The following is a 6,000-nucleotide window of genomic DNA, read 5'->3' as shown; positions in this document are numbered from 1 at the left end:
GCACGGTGAGAGAGTGAGAGGGAGAGGGAGTGCACGTGGGGGAGAGAGAGTGAGCTGTGAGAAAGATAGAGAGAGTGAGGTTACTTCCCATTTTAATGACCGTGGGCCGTCCGGAATAACCGGTCTGACCGGCGACTCACACCGGTCGAACCGGTCCGGCCCGAGTTAAACAGCAAAGTTTTAACTAGGGGTTTTGTCGTCTAAATTTAAAACTAACGGCCATAATTAAAATTAATTATAAGTGTTTAAACACCCGGGGTGTTACAGGACAGCCTTTACATCTTCCGGTCAATACAATGACTAATTATGACCTGCATGCTACAGATGTAAAGTCCACTGCACTATACATGAAAAATAAGATTAAAAAAATTATCAGGAAGAAGTTTACATAGGGGAGTGAGCCTCTTGACTGCAGTTTACATAGGAAGAAGTTAGTACAAGATTTTGAAACTGACATAAGGATTATTTTGTTCTTTGGGAAAGCATACCACAGTCCATCAATAAGTAATGTTCCGTTTCTGAACATGATGATCTATCCATGGTTGATTGAACAGTAAAGTTTTTATATCAGGTTGTAGGCGATATTAGTAATCAGAGCGAATAAAACTAATGTAAATGATATCAGTAGGATACTGAACCAAATGAGGTTTGGATTGGATAGCTGCACTTACCTTGTGTTAGAGCATTGAACCACAACTCATGATCAAGGAGGAATTCCAGCTCATCCTTTGACGCCTTTCTGATATCAGCCTCTTTCCCTACCCACTTTCACTGCGTTCGGCAGGCTGGAGCTGGAGGCTGGAGCTGGAGGCTGGAGCTGGAATGGTGTGAGAGAAAAATACTGTTGGGCTGGCTGGAGCTGGAGCTGGAGGCCCAACAGTATTTTCCTCTCACACCACTCCAGCCACCAGCTCCAGCTCCAGCCAGCCCAACAGTATTTTTCTCTCACACCATTCCAGCTCTAACCTGACTTTTTGTTCAGATTCTTTAGTCACCTGCAAGGCTGGAAGTCAACATGTAGCAGTTGTGAACTCGTGATGTGGCCTGTTAAGATTAGGCATTTGGAGTTTGAATAGTATTAGTGGGAAGCTGGAGAGAGCAAACATGCGAGCATCCTCTGATTCATGTTACAGAATCAAACTCCAAAACTATACAGCAAATAAAATTAAAACGTAGAAGCATTTGCAAGAGGAAAGGAAAACACAAATCATCTGAAGGGGATATAGGGCTTAAGGATGACCAACCGAGGAAGGGCATAAGACCGTCCACAGCGATAGGAGGAAATGGAGGAGTAAATCTACTGTTTGACACTGTAGATGTACTGTTTGGCACTGTAGACAGAGAGGGCGTGGGAAACGAGGCAAGAGCAAATTTGCTCTTGCTCTTGCCATTGTGGACAGCCTAAGCATCAGGAAGTAGATGATGCATGGATGAGCATGCCGCGGCCGCCACCCCGTGTGGGCTCGCCGCGGAGCTCCCTCGCCAGAGCAAAATAAATTGAGAAAAAAGAAGCTGGAGAAATGAGAGAAGCAAACAGGGGGAAGTGGAAGAGAGAGGAAGGGGGAATGGAAGAAGCTCGTAAGCTCCTTTGCCAGAAATGGCAAGGAGATGCGCGGAGTTCCTACCCACGTCAGGATGGGAGCTCCATGTCGCTGCCGCTAGTCCTTGGCTCGTTGCAACATCCGCATCTGCTGCCGCTCCGACAGCACCTCCGCCTCCGCCCCTCGGGAGTCGGGGCAGCGCGCCCCGGCACCGGAACTGTTTTTCAAAATAATATTTATTAATAAAAAATTGTAGAAATAAATAAAAGAAATAAAAAATTGCCCATGTGGCTTCCGACGTGGACCGCCGGACGAGGGCTTACCGATAAGGACCCTGGTTCCCTCTAAGCACCGATAAGGGGGCGCGATAGGGGGTACCTATTTATCTTGTAGAAGATATTTAACACATATCTTTAATCCATTAACGGCCCAACAGTAGGCCCATAAACTACGAGCCGCCGTAGGCTCACAGTTTTTTCTTTTCTCGCGTCCGCAACCCGTCCAAATATTTTCAAATTCCAACACAAACAGATGGTAAAGCGTGAGCGTGGTGGTAGACCAGCAGCGCACGCAGGACAGCTGAAGCACGACCACGTACACTGCCCTGTGTCGTGGGCACCAACATAATAGTTTTTTCTCATTTGTTTTCCCATGATCCGGACGCCTGCTAGTGGTTTTTAGTTTTCCTTTTTTTCAACAATAGAAAATAAGTAAATGTTGAGTAGTATATATTATTTCAATATTTCAAAATACAGAATTCAACAATACTTCAAGTGTGGTTCAACATTTTATGTAGATATGTTGAAACAGTATATCCAAAATATTGAGCTAATACACCTAGAATGTTGAAATTAAAAAAGCAAAACATATAATCATATGGGATCGCAAATTGTTAGAAAAATTCTCATAGAGATGATGGTTCAAACAGAATCCAAATTGAATGCACCGTTTACGAGAAAAAATAATTTAAAGTTTGAAATTGAAACTCTAGTGAGCCAATAATGTCCCAGGCACCTGCCTTTTGAGGGGTCCCCACGCCAACCCAGATAGCATTAGCGCATCGTGACGTCGTCCTAGTCTCTCATCCTGTCCGTTAGCTTCAACTGATGCACATACCTTAATGCGAAAGATGTGGAAGAAACTTTCTTTCGGAAGATGCATAGGAATCCTGCGATAAGGGGGTGCGGTTGTACGTCACTTAAGGCGATGCATCTCCCACCATCTTGAAGAACCGGTTGTATATGTGGTGGGCTGTATTTCAGCCCAATAAATGACTGTTTGTGCGTAAAGAGAGAAAAGACATGTGTATACATACAGATAAGACAAAACAAGGGCATCATCCACTTGCAAACATGTTTGAAAAAAAATCCATAAGTTTTAGAGAGAATATCCAAATTAAATTCTGATTGCCGCATCATATTTCTTGTGCCAAGATCTTCAAAACAAGACCACACTTGACTATATTTGAAGAATTTTATTTTTAAACTTTTTTTGATAAAGCTAATGTATGGACTACAGCGAACAAATACATATCTCTTTGCAAACAAAATATTAAACCCAACGAACAAATAATAATACACTACGGAACATCACGAATAAAAAAATTGGTGATGCAAGTGTCAGTTAAATAACAGAGAGATTCTGTGCATGCATATAAAAAAGACAACAAAAATGACATCATCTATATGCATGTAAATTCAAATTAATAAAAATAAGTACTGTTAAACCATACATCTAAATTAAATTTGGATTGCACCATTATATTTTTTGTCATAAATTTGAATTGTACCATTATTTTTCTGTGACAAGATTTCATAAATAAATAAATAATTTTGAATTCTGAGAACAAATATTTATTTTTACTAACAAAAAAATAAATATAATGAACACATAATAACGTACAAAGAATAAAATATTGTACATCGGGAATATTTAATTGTATAGGATAGATATGAAAAATAAATATCACGTCGCGGATATTTAATTGTATAGGATAGATATGAAATATGAATATCACGAACAAGTGAGTTAACATCACGGAACAATTTAATTTACAAAGCGAACAAATTAGTCAACATCACAAAATAATTTAATCTCCAAAACAAATAATTTATTTTTATTGGCGAAAGAAGTCAACGTAAAATTCAACGAAGAAAACTGAAAACAAAAAGGGAAAAAGAAGAAAAATATGTTAAAAAGAGAAAAATAACAAAAGAAAAAATATGGAAGGGAAAAGTGGAAGGAAAAAAGAATGAAAAAGAATACATGAAAGAGAATGAAAAAAATAAAAAACATGTGTGCTACCCACCATTAAACTTTTCTAAAGAGTCAATTATGAATTTGTGTAGATACAGGAAACGAAGAAGAATGAAATGGGTTATAAAATAAATAAAACATCTATTTAGAAATAGAAAAAAAATAAGTAAGCAAATCAAAGGAAAAGGAAAATAAATAGAAAAAATAAAATAATACTAAAAATATTTGTACAATAGATAAAAGAGAAAGTGTCCGACGGAAGGGAAAAATGGATGGGAGAAACCAAACTATTACTGGATGAAAAAAAAGTACAGAAAAAATAAAACGAGAAACAGCAAGGTTACAGATTTCCTTCTTGCATATAACGTGTGATGGCATCCCAGCTTCATGTGTGCGTAGCACATCAACTATCAGCATGTAGTAGAGAGACATCCCAGTTTCATGTATGCGTAGCACATCAACTAGCAGCATATAGCAGAGAGACGTGGGGCTCTGGGCTCTAGTTGATAGCACCTTGGGCCACGAGAAAGATAAGAGAAAAATGCACGGTAACCGGTGCAAATATGGTAATGGGTCGAATTTGTCAAATGATGCACGCGCAGATTCTTATTTGTAGCGCGCGTGATATATAGCTTCCGCGACGATAAGGGCCCTAGTTATACTCACGGCCGACTGGTCCCATGGGCCGGCCATCGGAGCTGATTGAGCTGTTGCTAGCTGATGGCCGATGGGCCTGTTCGGCGGTTGGCAGGCCGACAGGACTTCTGAACGCTCACAGGGTCCGGTTTCTCGAATTCTGCTTTGTTTGGCTACATGCCTGCTGTGCTGTTCTCCCGATTTAACGGTGTGGGATTTCGGGTTAAGGTGGGTATACCGAACCGAAATAATTAAAATCAAAATCAAAATAACCGAAGCCGAAAATTCGATTCCTCTATTCAGTTTCAGAAAGTATGGAACTGAAATAACCAAAAAATGTTCGGTTACTACTCTCGAGTAATCGAATTAACCGAAAGAATCGAATTATATAAATCTTGCATTTTTAAGAGTATATTTAGTTTATATGTGATGTATCATACTATAATTGCTATATATTTATCTTACTATATTGTAATTGTTCCCTTCTCAATTATTATTAGTCTCTAAAATAGAGACAATATTATCTAAATTTACTATAGAACATGTATGTTTTTCTCGTTATCTTAGTTTCTGGACTTTCGGTAAAAAAATCAGTTAGTTTGGTTAGAACTGAAATAATAGAGAACCAAAATACTTGGTTTCTGAAATTTTTTGGAACCAATCAATTCCTATTTTTTCTGAACCGATTTTCTTCGAAAACCGAGGAACCAAATACCCACCCTGAGATTCAGGGAAGAGGGCGCCATTCTCAGGAGCAGTTATATATTGCAAAAGGTGATATATCTCCGATCCATCGCCTGAAAGTGGCCCGAAACAACAAGAGGATAGTGGGTGGAAATGGCAACACAGCAGTGCAATAAAATAGAGGTAGAGTGGGAGTGGCCCGTGGAGCAGGATGAGCACGCGAGCGGGCTGCAAGCTGGGGAAGTTTGCGAGTGTTTACAGCTAGCGTGGCAATGGGCTATGGACTTAATGATCTCTTCACAGACTAACATGGTCCTTAAATCTTTTAGCTCAAAATTATATACGATTAGAGTCCGACTCTTTTAAAGCCCAACTCTTAGATTTTCTAGACCAAATTTTAAGGATCTTTAACACCACCATTTACAGCCCAATAGGAATATAATTTTTCTTTAACTTTTCAGCAACAATATTTGTCTCATATATTTTTGCAATATTCAAATGAACATAATAATATTACATTCAATTAAAATAAAACATATCATTGGACATGTAGAATAGCCTAAAATTTTATTTAAATGACAAAAAATGACTCCTCATTGCGGACAAAATTTATATACAATAATACAAGTGAACAAAATATTAAACATTGCGAACAAATTAGTCTATAAAGCGAACATGACAATGCATATGTGAATGATTTTTTCTACACGAGAACCAAATACGGATGAGTCACTAGCATATTATTTTTATCAAGCGAACAATATAATCTACAAAGAAAAAATTATCTAATACCATAAAAATATTAATATAAAGAATACTCCACACTGCGAACAAATTGTCCAATACAGAGAACAAATGCATCCACATCACGAACAGAATATAT

This window comes from Panicum virgatum, chromosome 1K, assembly GCF_016808335.1.
Source record: "Panicum virgatum strain AP13 chromosome 1K, P.virgatum_v5, whole genome shotgun sequence".
Taxonomy (NCBI): domain Eukaryota; kingdom Viridiplantae; phylum Streptophyta; class Magnoliopsida; order Poales; family Poaceae; genus Panicum; species Panicum virgatum.
This window is presented reverse-complemented; position numbering follows the sequence as displayed.